Source organism: Bactrocera tryoni, chromosome 4 (assembly GCF_016617805.1).
Source record: "Bactrocera tryoni isolate S06 chromosome 4, CSIRO_BtryS06_freeze2, whole genome shotgun sequence".
NCBI lineage: Eukaryota > Metazoa > Arthropoda > Insecta > Diptera > Tephritidae > Bactrocera > Bactrocera tryoni.
Window position 1 is genome coordinate 11,559,534 of NC_052502.1, and position 16,768 is coordinate 11,576,301.

Below are 16,768 nucleotides of genomic sequence, written 5' to 3' on the forward strand. Positions count from 1 at the left end.
TTCCAATCTTGCGTTAATTTTGAGACACCTCGTAAGCCTCAAGTCGGATGAGCCTCAGTGCCTTCAGCGAATTTTATTTTTTTTATGATATAGGTTCATATTTGGAGCAACATTTGCTAGATTGTGGAAGAGTTTCGACCCCATATTCATAAACCCACGTCTCGTCACTAGTAATGTTGCTTTTGATGAATGCACCAGTACTGCTGAAGCACATCTACGTTTTGAAGCATCACTTTTGCGACCTCTGCTCCATTTCGTTTTTAAGTTAGTTTTAAGTAAAAGTTTCCAGAATTTCTGATGCAAATCTAGCATTAAGACGCTTCATAGTCGATTGGTAAGTGCTGCTGAGATCCTCTGCTATCTCTTTGTTGTCAACGCGATGATTTTCAAGCACGGTTTTTTTAACTTTTTCTTTAACAGCGCTTGATAGACACTCGTTTAAGGTAAACTTTCGATGTTTTTACGACCTTCACTGAATATTTTTTACCATAACAAATACCATCTCACCAAAAAGACATTTATAATACTACTATGAGCAAAAAATTGTAAGACTTTGTTGATAATTATTATTCAAAATCTATAACGTCCCCCTTAAAGTAATCCCCCTTGGTCTCAATACACTTGTGCCAAAGTTTTTCTAATCCTCGAAACAGTTGTTAAAGTCAATTATCGGAATAGCCTTCAATGCTGGTAGAGTCTTCAATTGACTCAAAACGTTTTCCCCGAATATATTCGTTTGAGTTTGTGGAATAGCCAGAAGTCACACGGAGCTAATTCCGGTGAATACGGTGGTTGCTGCACGATATTAGCAGATAATTCGGCGAAAAACTCACTAAAGAATCAATGGAGTATGCGACGATGCATTATCGTGGTGCAAACACCAAGAGTTATCGACCCATAATTCCGACCTCTTTTTACGAAAAGTTCGCGCAAATGACGTATAGCACTCAAATAGTATTCCTTGTTGGCAGTTTGGCCGGTCGAAAGTTAATCGGCGTGTACCACAACTCGATAATCACTGTTAACATAACCTAGATTTTTGATTTGCTTTGACGTGTCTTTTCCAGTTTCGGCTCACCTTTGCCACGATATTCGATCGATTGATCGTCTGTTTCTGGATCGCAAGCATAGATCCTAGACTCATCGCCAGTAATAATAAGTTTCATGGCATCCTGATAGTTGGAAAGTATTTTTTCACAGACGTTAACGCCACGCTGTTTCTTCTAAAAAGTGAGTGAGTGGTGATTCTGGAACCAATCGTGCTTTCACTTTTCATTTCTGAGGCCCCCAAGATCTTTAAAAATGGTTTTTACTGATCCTTTCAATATTTCAACGATACCAGTAAGTTCTCTGACTATTAATCGTCGTTTCCCAAGCACCAATTATTTCATTTTAATGACGTGTTGATCATCAGTTGATGTTGATGGCTGTGCTGGACGTGGTTCATCGTCAATGCGTTCTAAACTCTTTTTGAATAATTTGTACCAGTCAAAAGCACTTGCTCGCGATAAACAATTATCACTGAAAGCCTTTCCAACATTCTGTACGTTTCGGCAGCAGAAATTTGATTCCGCTTACAAAATTTAGTGGAACTTCTTTGTTCAATAATTTCACTCAATCAAGCGTATACTGAATAGTAATGTATATTTTGATGTGACATGTCACTGACAGTCATGCTAACCAAGAAAAAAGTATTTCGACGAATGGGTTTTCGCGCGAAATTTAAATTAAAAAGTCTTACTTTTTTTTGTCCAATGAACTGCATGACGAACTCAGTCGATTTAGCCATATCCGTCTGTCTGCCTTTATCTTTGCCTGTATATGTATACGCCAACTGTCTCTCAATTCGATGATGATCGAATCGATCTGAGATTTTGATTCGTCCTTTTCTTACCAAAAAGTCGCTCAGACTAATACAACATACCATAACGCCATTCAAATTGAACCATCGAAATCAAGTGCTTGTATCGAAAGCTTTTTCATTCGGAGAGATATCTTCACATGGTTTTGCATAAATTACTATTCAAGGCAGCACGCACTAAAATTTCCTAATAAACGAATACAAACCGACCGAATAAAATCCAAATAAGCATTTTTTATCTTCTTTTATGCAAAAAAATGAACTTGAGAAGGGTATAATGGCTTCGTTGTTGGTGAACATAGAGGAAAAATCAATAGCCTATCTAGTACCTATAAGTTGGTTAGCGAATTATTGTCTAACCTTGATTCTTGCCTTGAGATTGGGGAGAACTTCTTAGCATCTAAAAATACTCAGGGCTTTTATTTATTTTGAGGTAAATGGCGCTTTAAAATTTCGTAATTATATCTTCATACTTACCAGGTATATATTATATGTATAATGTACATTAGAGTGATTCAAAAAAAAATTTTTTTTTTCGTTTGGTACTCGGAAAAATAGGTTCCTAAACACCTCTAAGAAAGCCTCTCCAAACATGAGTTTTTAATTGTAACGGGAAGGTCCTCCTACATACAGTTTTCTATTTTTTCTTATTATCAGATAGAAAAATTTATATCTCGCTTCCAACTACTTAAAAAAGTATATTGTTCCTTAGATTTTGTAGGAAATTGAATGCTCTACAAAAAAGGTCTATTATGATTTTTTCGTAAACCCAAACGTTTAAAAGATATTAACAGTTAAAGTTTGATTATTTTTGGGAACATTTTTTATTTCTTATGAATTTTATAACTCAATGAAAAAAAATTATTATGAATAGATTTTTGGAGAGGTTTTCTTAGAGGTGTCTAGGAACCTATTTTTCAGAGTACCAAACGAAAAAAAATTTTTTTTTAATCCACCATACGCACATGTATTGTACTTCAGCACCCCTAGTCCTTCGTAATCCAAGACGCTTGCTCACATTAAATTTATTCACATTAAAATGAACATGTTCGCATTGAAAAGTGCTCCATTTAGGCAACGAAAACACCAGCGGTAGCTGCAACACGGCCACCAACAACATATGGCTGCTGCTTGGGTGTATGTGTGTGTGAATGTGTGCGTTTACGAGACAGCTGCCGTTTTGATCGCATTCACTACAACAAGCGGCGGTTGTGTACATGACAATGCCACATGCGCACACACAGCAGCACATATTCACACACATGACTTATGTATGTAAATACATCATCTACTATATACCATACATACATACATCCCAAAGGACATGCGTACTGCCAACATAAGTCAATGCGATTTTTAATTTTTTTAAACTTTTGTTCCACTGCCTTTGCGCACAATTAAAAAGCTGCAACACCGCTATGCAACACACATATTGCAAGTGGCACAAACAGACTGAAAAAAGCTCTGCTACAACAAGGCAAACAAGTGTGTTGAACTTGGCGAAGCCGCAAAGGACAAATGTCGCGCTCCACATTTTCCCAGCTACCAAATTCGTAGATTCCCGGGCGCTGATAGTGTTGGCGACACTTGCAACACGTCGTGGCTGCGCGGTGTTGGCGGCAGCGAAATGAAGTTGTTGCCATGTGTGGCATATTGTTGTTACTGTGTCGCACGCGAATTGTTTCGCTGACTTCTTTTTTACGCGATCGTCATTTAATTAGGCGGCTTCTGAATTAATCTTCATACAGGTTAGACTCATCACATATATACATATACATATATGTATGTATTGGTAAGCGAGGAGGTTTGTATGCGAGTAGGGATGAATTTACAAACACAAGTGCAATCTGAAAGATTGTGCGATATGAAAAAGTTTTATTTACGAAGAATTTCTATCAGGAATTCGAAAACCCATCTTGGGACCCAACATTCATTATTGGATAATATTCGACCGAATAGGTGGTCGGTGGTACAGCACGCAGTGAAGAAAATATGGCTGCCGTAGGTGAAAATGTACGCGAAGACCGTGCAGAGTCGATTCGGCGCCGTTCTCAACTCGGACAGACGTATAGTACGACTTGGCGCACTTTACGTTGAGGTCTTAAATTGAATACATCTTGTGCAAGATTAAAAGCCGCTCGACCTTCCCAAGTGACATCCATTAGCTCTATGGACTATTGAAAAGTGCCAAGCAGATCTGACAAACGAAATTACGGCATTTGGGACGAAGAACAACTTAAAGATTTTCAAGAGCTGCCATTTTATCCAGAAGAAACAAGGCTTTGGAGTGGTTTATGGATCGGGGGAATCATCGATCTATAATTCCGAAAGTTATCGCGCCATAATTGTCGACTATTGGATGCCTGAAATTGAAGCTCGTGATCTCGGCGACGTTTGGTTTCAACAAGACAGCGTCACATCCCACACATCCATTCCATCAATCAATGGATTTGATGAAAGAATACTTCGGTGAACAGATAATTTCACGTTTTGGGCCGGTCGTTTGGCCACCAAGATCGTGTAATATCACACCGTTAAGCTTTTTCCTGTGTGGATGTGTAAAGTCTAAAGTCTTTGCGGACAATTCAGGCCTTGGAGCAAAACATTAGGCGTGTGATAAGCCAGTTACCAGTCGAAAGCTCGAACGAGTCATCGAAAGTTGGACTCAACGGGTGGAACATCTGAAACGTTGCCATGAAAGAGACAATCTTCCGTTCCCACGACAGTCGGGTCTACATAAGCGGAACGGACCCGGATTTTTATCCGGCCAAGGACTGTGAACTCAGCAGAACTCTTCCGCTACAACAACAACAACAATAACAGAGACAATCTTCTAAAAATAAATGCCAAAGAAAGTTCTTTCGAATGATAATACGAGTATACATTCCTCATTAAATTTGAAGTTTCCGTGTTTTTTTTTAAGTAGGAAATCTCGAAATGGGCCATCCTATAACACCGTTTATATTGGTCAATCAATCGGAGTCTCTCTTCGACAGTTTTGAAAACGGGTTCCTTATGATATCCGAAGCTTTTAAAAATGGATCAGCAAGCAAACTCGTCTTTTTTGCAATTTGCAGCGATTCCGCTATGACCAAGCACCTAGAGGAGGCGGATAACAAAGTAAACTGACGCTATTGATAAAGTGATGAGAAACTGTTGTTGTTACTATTGTAACGGTAGAAAATATTCCTGAGGAAATTTCGAGGAATCGTGCTGAATTGACAGTCCTTGGTCGGATAGAAATCCGGGTCCGTTCCGATTACTTTAATCAGACTTTCATGGGAATGGAGACAAGAAACTACTTGTCTAGAACTGAGAGCATCAGCTTGCTCAAAGTCAGTATAACCGCCCTGCTAACGGTGTGAATGCACACCTCTCTGGAATATCAATTCAATGTAGTACATTCATATAGACACTTTGATGGTAGCCAGCCTTGCCTAAAAGACACTACAGTAGTCTGGTAGCCTGAAGTTGGAGTTGACGAAAAGATGTTGTAGGGCGTCTCCATAAGAAGCTCCACCTCAACCTCTAAATTTCCATGCATCCTTGAAAAAAATGCAAGGCAACTCTGCTTGACGGCTTCGCTCCCATTGACATGTCCTTCACAATTATGTGCGTAGAGAGAAACCACGAGGAGAAGATTCTGCAATGCAGTGGCTCAGATTGTCCGGTATGAGACTCCAAGTAGTATATTAAGTAATGGAGTCCCTGTTCAAAGATACTTAATTTAAGGATCTTTGGTTATCAAGATAGAGAAGATTCTGTGATGCAGTGGCTCAAATTGTCAGAGATCAATCGAAGTAGTGGATAATTTTTTCAGGGGTAGGATCAGAAAATGCCTTCCGCATACTCATTGATGCCTGGGTACCATCCGAGTAGTATAATAAGCCGCCATAAGTAATGGAGTCCCTGTTCAAACTTACCAAATGTAGGGTTCTGCGTTTCTCGAGATGACTTTACCCCGGTTTATATGTGAGATATTTTCGTGGCACTTAATGAACATGTTATCTTGGACATAACGTGGTTTGAGACTAAAAATTGTACCCTGTATTAAACGTGCAGCTACACCCGAACTTAGTCCTCCCTTACTGGTTTCTTATAAACTTCTTTCCCAACACAATCTAGCAGTTCAATCAGAAAGCACATCACACTTCACGTTCTAACGCTTAGTAGCACATTTCTAGCGTTCTTTGATTAATGTGCCACACAAATTCTAATCAAACTAACATTTACAACAACTAACTAGCATTGGGATCCAACTTTTTTCATTAAATTTACAATAAATTAGAAAATTATGCACGACGATAGGAACGAGGGCGGATAAGAGTTTGACAACATACTCCAACAAGGCGGCTAAATGTTGTGTGGAAAGGTGTAAGTGGTGATGATTATGGGTGTGTGTATTTGTATGAGTGAATGTATATGTATGAGTGAATGTGTGTATGTATATATGTTTACCGAGCCAACACTTAACTAAACACACCTAACAAAAACAATAAACACACTCATCTTGGCAGCTTGGTCTTTTGGAAGGCCTCGGCTTAAGAGCGCCTTACCGTGGACGCTCAGGTAGTTGCCGATGAAATGCGGAAAATCATTATAATTCAAATTGAAATGTGTGGCATACATTAAGATAATTTTAATTAGCGCCTCAAACTAAATGTTATTTTGCCTCAAAGGTGAACATGCAACGTCGCAGCGGTGGAAAGCATAAATAAATGCATATGTATAGTACGTATATAAGCATATAGATATGAGCATGTGTATATGTGTTTGTATGTTATCTAAGTAATGTTACCGTCAAGCCGTGGCCGTGCGCTCCAGCGGAAATGGTTCCTTCGCGAGCGTTGTTTAGTGCCACTTTGCACTCCATCACCGCGATAAGCGCCAACACCAGCGGCCAACTTAAGGACGCCAAGGTAATAAGCGAAGCGTTAGTGGCAGCACCGTGAGATAGCGAACATCGAGTTGTCTTAATAAAATTGAAATCAATTTTTCTTATAAATAAACTCATTCGGTTGATGTCTGGAGTTATCACTACCGCCTTGCGCTTAATTGAGGCTTTTATCCGAGTGAGAGAGGGCCCTGCGTGGAAATGAATAATAACTGTGAAAAGAGTTTTAATGACTTAATTTTGTCACTGTTTAAAAAGGTGAAAGGCATTTATTGAAGTATACCTTCAATATGCATACGTACTTATCCATACTTGTACATATGTATATTTATGTATATATACCCGAAACTTAATAATGGGTTGTCAAAAAAGTCTTGCGGTATTTTTATTGAATTTTTTTTTTATTGAAATTGAAATGAATTTTCGATGACTCATGCCCAGCTCTTGACCGATGCTACGGCTGCTACTATGCCGGTCTCTTTCGACCAATTCAGCGATTTTATCACAATTTTCTTTGACCACCTCTATACCAGAACGAAAACGTTGAAACCATCGTTGTGCGGTGAAAATGGAAACTGTATCGGGTCCATAAACTGCACAAATTTTATTGGCGGCTTGAGATGCATTTTTGCCTTTATCGTAGTAGTACTGTAAAATATGCCGTATTTTCTCTTCATTTTGCTCCATGTTTGCGACGCTATAACTCACGAACGACTTAAAAGAAACGACAATCAATCAAGCACGAATAAAACTAGAACTACGCGCTTTCAGCGCCAACTAGCGAAAATACCGCAAGACTTTTTTGACAACCTATATAACCGAAGTTTGCAACGAAGTTTGTAAGAACCAGCAGAAAACCTTCGCCCACCCTGGAACCTCACTTGCATTACCTCAGAGTGGCGCTGCGTTTTTCACAGAGAAGTTTACATCTGCGCACCTGCGTCCCAGTCCCGCTTTTTGCTGTGTAGCAAAATTTTTGGATAATTTTGTTGTTATTCCTTTAACGGATGCCTAATCACCGTAAGGATAAGCTAAGTTCTCGTCGATGTCATCCAACGGAAAGCCCAAGATCGGAGTGGAACCAGGCACGCAGGACAAACATATATCAGATATGTTGAAGTCTATTCTGGATGAGTAGGAGTTTAACCTGCTACAGTATCCAAAACGAAGCCGCGCTGCTGCAATTCCCACAACAGCCGGTTCTACGCACCGGAATTGACCCGGATTTTACACGACCAAGGGCTGTTATTTCAGAGATCTAATCCCGTTAGTTTTAATTTCTGGATAATTCCCTCTTTCACTTTCCAACACGACGCTGATAAAATAGTCCGCGTTTATAGGGTCAACCAGGTCTTCTCAGCAATGAGTTGCCATTGCAGACATTCAAAGAATGTGTGTTCAGCGTCGTCTTCTGTCTGCTCGTTGTGTAGGCATGATGGCTCTGTGACTTTTCCCATTCTGTGGAGGTACTTTTTAAAGCATTTGTGATCGGATAACAGCTGGATTGTGTAAAAGTCGGCTTCTTTGAATTTACGGCTTGTCCATAAGTTTAGGTATTTTATTAGTCTGGCCGTTCATCTACCGCGACTCTCCTTCTCCTATCCATGTTGCTATACAGTTATTGTATCTTTCTTTACTGCTACTTTCGGATGTTTCTTTAGCTATCATAGCTTTATCCTTTCGCATACCAAAAGGTCAGTTGGACCGCTTATAACTAATACTGCATCACCTGACACTGTTCGATAGATTGATGCAACTCTGAGAATTGCGACGCGGTGCACTATGGCCACTACCTTACGCCGGTTTTTTCAGCACATCTACACAGATCTCAGCTCCCTATAATAGACTAATTGTCGTCGACATTAGGAGCTTTATCTTTTCTTGGCTGGGGCCTGCTATGTTGACCATTAGTCTGGGAAGTGGGGGGTGATTTTCTTTGCCATTCCTGCGGCGTGCTGGATTTGTATGCAGAAGGTTAATCCGGGATCCAGTCTTACGCCTAGGTAGTTTACTGCTTTTTGTTTACTAAGAATATCCGTACTTATTTGTTTGCAGTAATAGCACTGTTTTTTCCGTAGCGAGCTGGAAGTTGTGTGTATCGAGCCACATTTACGTGTATCATGACCTGATTACGCTTTATTCGCGCTTCTTCTGTATCTCGTGCTGTAATTACTGCTGCAAAGTCGTCCACTTAGCATCGTATTTAATTGATTCGTCTGGCATTTCGACTGATGTTCCACAAGCTTTGGTCTGGAATGGATCCTTGTGCTGCTCTGACGTGTCCACTACGTGAACCCCCTTAGCTTTATACAGCAGTTTCTGTTACTAAAGTAACTCCACACCACAGCTCTGAGTTAGTTGGGGATTTTAAAGCTTTTTTCGAAAGCGTCGATCATATCCATCCATCTAGCCCTATTGAAGGCGTTTCGGATAACTGAAGTCGCCAGCTACTCTATTCTTTTGTACTTGTGCCATCTGTGCGGCTTCTACACTTTCAATGACGCATTTTATAGCTGCTAGAGTTGATCTGCCGGGTCTAAAGCCAAGTTGTTTAGGCGGAGTCCTCCAGCTTCGTTTATAGCCGCTTTGAGTCTGGGTTACGTAGCCTTTCAAAGAGCTTTCCCGCTGTGTCAAGCATGCATAGTGGACGGTATGCTGATGGCAAATAGGGATGTCCTTTTTCCTTACTGATTAGCAGCAGCCGTTGCTTTATCCAGGGTTGAGGAAATATTCCGGCTTCGAGACAGGCGTTGTACTATATGCTGCCACTGCCGACCGCTCTGCAGCGATTATTCTCAGGATCCCGTACGGGCCAGTCTAGGTCTTGATGGTCTTGAGCTTGCCAGTGGCTAATTGCAGTTCTTCCAGGGTGAACTTGGTGAATTATCACTAGAAGATATAGCTGCCATACAAACTGAACAATTGAGGTCGTTGTATGGAAAACTTTTTTATTTGAGAAGGTGTCTTCACAAAATTTTGGCATGGGTTACTGAATAAAGCAACGGCACTATCTCCGAAAAATTGTTCAGATCTGACCACTATAGCATATAGCTGCCATACAAACTGAGTTTTGAAAATCAGGACAAAGATCTTTTTGTAATTTTTTTGCTATGAAGAATGCACCTGTAAAGGTTATAATGCCGAAGATTTACGTTCATTCTTATTTTAATCTTGATATACATATACATACATACATATATATATTTATACATTATATACATTAATATACACACATATTTATCCAGCGTATGCATATACTTACCTCCTCTATCTCAAACAAGTTAAAAGTCGACATGCAAGAATGTCAACAGTTACTTGCATCCTTCAAAATGATAAAAAAAAGAAATAAATTTATTTTACTAGTTACATAACAAATTCATATCTGCTGTCTGCATTTTCAACTTTATCATGCGATCTCGGCGCAACAGATGGCTCCGGAGAGGACAGTTAATCGATGAGCTAATCGCAAGAGCCCTTACAAGCATGCCCACACTTACAGCCACACACACACACACACTCAACTAATCACACACACACAAACATATATATATATAAGATATGCATTTTCGAAACATACCCACTCAACCTCCGTTATCTGTGTCCCGTGTGCATAGGTCCTGTTAGGGCAACTCGCAGCAGGTTGCCACTTGTACTTTCAACATCCTAGATTATTGTTATTGTTGTTATTGTTAATGCTTGTTTTTGTGCGCGCTGAGCACGTTCTCATCATTGGTACCGTAATGTGACAAATATCGACAATTTATGTGCAACAAATATCGTTAAGCGATCGGTGGTGCAGTTAACAGTAAAATTATAAGCCAAATGTGTTGCATCTACACGTTTCTTCCGTTCCATACGTGACCTCTGCTATCGAATATAGAAGTAGTTTAGCTTGGTGTAGAATTGTATGTATGTATGTATATATATAATAATTGTATTGGTATTTGTAAGTATGTGTCACGTTCACATTGGCGACTTTAAGGTTATTAGGTTAATACTAACATACAATTTCTATGCTGACTAAGTTTTCATACTTTTGGAATCGACGGATATAAGAAGAGCGAGAGAAAACATAGCACAAACTGGACTGACTCTACAAACTCGAAACTCGCTCGGTAGAATTTTAAATTTTCGATCAAAAATGTGGAAGTGTTAAACTGCATATTTAAATATTTTTTGTATGTAACAAACAGACTGTCTTTATGCAAAAATCTGCAGACAACGCTATGGAAAGTGGCGTTAAACCCGATAGATACCGCTGAAGAATCAAGTATTTAGATATTAATACAGTTAAATCCTTTAAAGAAGACAACTTCGGCAACTTTTTCTGGGCGTTTGAGAAAACAATCGCATTTTCCTTTCTCAGGCTCTATTAAACATGAGATTTTGATACAAAATACCGGCTAATGAGCCAATTTTCAGACTGATAATTTTCGAGAGATTCTCTAGGAGCGAACACGAGACATTAGTCTATACAAAACTTTCTAGGAAATGATCTCATTAAATGATGGTCAAGTAAAAGCAAAAATTTCAACAAAACTGGGTGACCCGAATCCTTCTATTGTATAGCGGAATAAAAAATACTTACCACTATTCAACCAATTGAGTAATGCTTTCATGAACTTAAGGCTTACTTTTTGCTAATAAAATTTCAGTCTTCTGAAAATCTTAAACTGGGCCTAACCCCCTACAGTCGCTTGAAGGCGCTTAAGTCAAGTAGCACAGATTATTTATCAATTATTTGAAAAAAAATATACGGAAAGGAAAAAAAGTGTGAAAGTTTGACAAATGAAGTAGTGATAACCAACTTTTTTCCTTCTTCTCTTCAATGAATTGAAAGAATATCCACTGCCGCCTTATTGATCTGGAGGATGTAGCTTTGGCTTCTTCGTTGATGGATTTCACCACGCTTAGCACGCTCCAGTCGCTAGTTGGCAAGTCCGGATTCTGTCGTTGTAGCAGCCGCAGAGCATGTTCCGGGTCCACCACGCGAGGTATGGTTACCTTCGCTTTGGGCACCGATGGAAAATTGCTGCTGTCCACCACCTCCATTTTCGCTCCATCCCACAGGTTTGGAAGTGTTCTGACCGTTTCCCTTACCCATGTTAGCGTCGGATCATCGCTACATTTTAAGATTTAGCCACCCTGCTCCATCAAATGACGACATGAGTGCGCTTGGTTCGGCGTCCATTTTCGAGAAGAAGGCTTCCAATAGCTTCATTTCCACTATTTTCCACAGCTCCTGTGAAATTTGTCCCAGCGAGTTTCTGCGGTCTATGAGCTCGAGGATCAATATCGTTTCGCAGTCTCATTAGCTGCTTTTCAATGCGATTAGTATACGCTGGATTCGAGGCATTACACCAATTTCGAGTGGCAAAGTGTGCCCGGCCGTTCTGCACCTCCTCTCTATCCCAAGCCCAGCCATTTTACCTCTTCTTCCTTCAGGCGCGACTTGCCCTCGAGACGGTTGCATATTCCGACCGTCGCCTTGTACCTCGCTTTTGCCGTCAACCCCTCCTTGCTTGGCCCTCTCTTGTTGCCTGAGTTGTAGCCCTCGGTCGTCTGCATAGGAGAACGAAGGAGTTCCTCTTCTTCTTCTGTGTAAATGCTTACAGCGCTTTCTTGGTCCGAATCTTCATGGACTGTGGCTCCTGTGCGCTGTAAAATTGGTTTGGCAGTAGTATTACAACCACCGCAACTTGCTCTCGTTGCAGTGGAGGTTTGGTCGCTGGCGATACAGCTCATAAGATCGCTGTGCCCGCCAAAGGTAGCAACCTCGTGTGTCAACGACGTTTGAACCGATATCCCCGTCCGCTTCCTACCTTATTTTTCCTCCATGTTGAGTTTTGATTCGGGGGTCACTACCCCTACAGTTTCATACCTACCGCCAGGTGCCTCATTAGCAATGACCCATTCACCTACTACTGAGGATGCATATAAAGCAATTCAACATAAGGGAATGATTAGGCTGGGAGCCGCCTGCCTGCAATGTAACGACACTGACAGGAACCAGCTTGAGATCAATACATTGTTAGCAGCGACCCCTTTGCCCTGTTGACACCCGCGCTGAGGATACATATATACATAAGGTGGATCTAGCCTCTTGTGCAAACTGCCGGTTCTGTGACATGGAGGCGGAAATTCTTGAGCACTTGATGCTAGATTGCACAACAGTTTTAGACGCAGGATTAAGGCTCTTATATCCATGTATCCGAATAGGCAACACGTTGCTTCAGTAGCACCTCAATAGCTTCCAGCAGTATACTGAAATTTATCAGTGCGCTGGACCTACATATGTGAGTTGTTATGACAGAGGGGAGGGCACAATAGACCTTTGGTCGCGGTACATTTTAATTTCAACAAAATTTTTCTTTATTTTAACCTCACTTTCCTGCCATATTTGCCGAAATCTCTTCCTGCTTGTCGTTCGGAACTGCGGGTCGATAATTCATGAGTAAATCACATTAATTACAACAATAAATACATTAAACTTAACTCAAACCAACCGAAACAAGGGAAAATTAGCAACAAAAGAGAGAAATATCGATATACATACATGCATACAAACATTTTTACATAAGCACAAACTACTTATGTGTTTGTATGTATTATACGTGAATATATAATATTTTTATAATTTTCCATGAAGCTGTGTGAAGGATACAAACAGCAACAACGAAATAACAATGCTCAATTATTTATACATATGTACATGTATGTATGTGTTGGTCAAATTATTTTTGTTGTTGCGATTGTCTTAATGTTTTGTCTGTGGCGGCAGACTTGAAACGTCTCATCGGCATTAAAGCTCCCGGAATGCTTTTTTATCCACCACATACATACATACATATGTATGTACATACATACGATATACATACATACACCTTTATAGCTTGTGCTTAGCTCTCAGCTGGCTTAGCAGGATGAGGGAGCCATCTAATGAAAAATGCAAACATAAATAAATCGAAATAAATTGAGGAAAAAGCCAAATATGTACGTACATAAATGAACAAATACATTCATAGTAAAGGGCCACCTTCGGCTCCGGCTGTTAAAAGGGGTGGACAGCCAAACACTCACGGGCACACGCCGGACCGCCCACCCCTGCCAACCGCAGTTTTTGTATACAATTTACAACCAAAAGAGAAGGCATGTTCGTATGGATGTATGCATGGGTAAAAAACAACAAAATACATATGTATGTATGCGTTGTACATACATATGAAATTATGTATGTAAACAGGCATATTTATGTGCATTTATTGCTGTCGTGCATTGTTATTGCTTTCTCGCATTTATGATACAAACGTTGTTTTGGTCGTTCTTGTTGTTGCTGCTCTTGTCTACTGCTGTTATGGTTGCGGTTGCTGCCGCTACTGTCAGTTTATCTATCTGTCTGTCCGTCTGCTTGTTTGTACGCTTGCGGTCTGTTTGTTTGTTTAGTTAAACGCCTTCTTGTATTTGTTGTAATTGCCAGCGAGCGCTGGTGGTGGCTCGGTTTGCTAGTGTATACGTCGTTTTGTGCGTTAGTGTTGGTGTTTATCTGTGTAAAATTGCTAAGTAATTTCGCTCTCGTCAGCGAATGCGTGTGTGTTTTTGCAGTATGTGAGGTGGTGCGAATGGGCGGAGCTTCGCTGGTTATTAAATGGATACACATCAAGGTGGAGTGGCGTTGCCAGATATCGCAACTAAGAAAAAAGAGTTTTTGCTGCAAAAAAAATATATATGTTTTTATGGTATGTCAAATCCCATTAATTATTATTGAAATTTGTATATTAGTTAAACATTTTTGAGAAATTTGAACGCAGAAAATAACCTCAACTTACAACTTTTTTTTGTTAATTAATAAATATGAACTACTGTGGGCAAAAATTAGTAAGACTTCTTAATTATCAAGCTATTCGGAATTATGGGTAGACAACTCTTGGTTTTTACACCACGATAAAGCACCGTCGTATGTATGTACATACAACCACCGAATTCGCCTGAGTTAGTTCCGTGTTCATTCTGACTACTCGGCAAACTCAAACGACCGCTTCGCGGAAACCGTTTTGAGTCAACTGAAGACATAAAACATGGATCTCTAGGCGCATTGAAGGCGTATTTAACTTATTCCATGGGAAGAGTTAAAAATGCTTTGTAATATTTCAGTTCGTCGTCGGCGAATCTAAATACCTTAGCCTCGACCATCGACCCTCATTTCTTTGTTGTTCTTAAAACGCGTAATTTCTGCTCCATCTTCTTCTTCGTGGGTTTACCATCTTCTGGTGTTATACCCATGCTCTGGGCATCAGTTACTAGATCATGTTCTACAAGGATAGACTTCGGTCTTGGAACCTTCTGTTAGTCGCCGCATTTTTTCGTGGAATTTTCGAGCATTACCCCTGTCGGCCAGTTTGTCAAGCACTTCGAACTCTCAGCCTTCTCGGTATCTGTCCCATCCCACACGTGTTGTGGTCGCTTGTAACGTTGCGAGTAGGCAGTCTTCTCCACTACGACACGTGACTCCTCATCGTACCAGCTGTTCTTTTGAGTTTTCCGAAAACCAATGGTTTCGTATGCAACCAGCTTGAAATGCCATCCCACAGTTCACTTATACAGAGTTGTTGATGATGCTTTTTCTAAGGGAAAAATGCTTTAAAATATTTTAGGAAACATCAGACAATGGAAAATTTGTCCCGTTAAAAATCGAGAGATGTAGGGATAAGTACGGATTAGCGAGTGAAATTATAGCCCAAATGGTGCATAAAAAAGGTTTAATTGTAACGAAAGCTGAACATATAAAAGAAGAACGTCACACGAAGGCTAGCCTTTCTGCGATATTGTGGTTTGGAGTGATGAATTCAAGAATAAAGTCTTTAGGAATGATTACCCTATTCCAGGTGTCTATCACTAAAAGAATTAAATCCACGTTAAAACTGAAACGTTGTCATCAGGCGGCGTTTCACTCCATTGGGGGAAGGGCCACTTGTACAAGTTGAGGCAAAATGACTGGCATAATTTACGTAGGTTGCTTTCTATATATCCGGATTTGAAAACTAAAACATATTTTAAGCATGGAAACATGCTTTACTATTTTTAAAAATATTCTCCATTAAAATCTATACACCACCTCTTCAGGTGTTGAAAAACGTTGACCTCTGAGTGTGAGGGAAGAAAAAGAAGTCATTCCTTGCCAAGTCAGAATTTTACGGTGGATGACTTATCAAATCGATGTTTTGAATGCTTGAAACTGCTTTTGTTTCACACGATGTGTTAAACTTCGCATTGTCATGGTGGTCTTGGTCTTCGACGGTTGGCTTTTCTTAAAGGAAACTAACGAACAAACGATTGTATACCACTTAGAAATTACTGTTTTGCTTTGTTCCAGTGGTATGATTTCGAGATGTCCAGTTTTTCCAAAAAAAAAAGCAACCATTTGCCTGGCAGTTTTTCTTGGCAACAACTTTTGTTGGATTCGTCTCATCTTGAAACAACCATACAGTCGACTTCTGTTTACTGTTTACTTTCAGGCTCATACGGGTAAATCCACGATTCATCACTAGTCAGTATGTCATTGACGTGTTTCGAAGCACGTCGAAGGTTGTAAAAAGTATTCGCGTGAAAATTCCAATTTTTGATAGAGATGAACATTTTAAGTTACTGTGAACAACACAAATAGCGTTCGTATGTCAAAACGCTCTGAGTATGCATACTATCAAAAATATCAAATTTCACGATAAAATTGTGAGTTTCCAGATTGCAACACTAGTGTTCCCAAAACCCAAATATAAATGGCAACACACGTACCGAGACCATTTAAAAGGAAATTGCGCCGATTTTCGATCTATTCATAAAATTCATTGAATTTGTAGACCATTACGTTCTTGTGACTTAATTATGTGTGTACAAGTGCACTCACTCATGCACATACATACATATGTATAAATAATGAAAATAAAAATATATTAATGCTATTACAATGCGGACCCGGCCACACCTTGAGCCGTAACTATAATTTCCATTACTTCTAC

The 16,768-nt window shown here is 39.9% G+C and overlaps 1 pseudogene; it reads right to left on the bottom strand.

Moving 5' to 3' along the window:
- Positions 1 to 11,877: 11,877 nt before the first annotated feature.
- On the bottom strand, positions 11,878 to 12,500 carry LOC120773641 (annotated as a pseudogene).
- Positions 12,501 to 16,768: the final 4,268 nt, after the last annotated feature.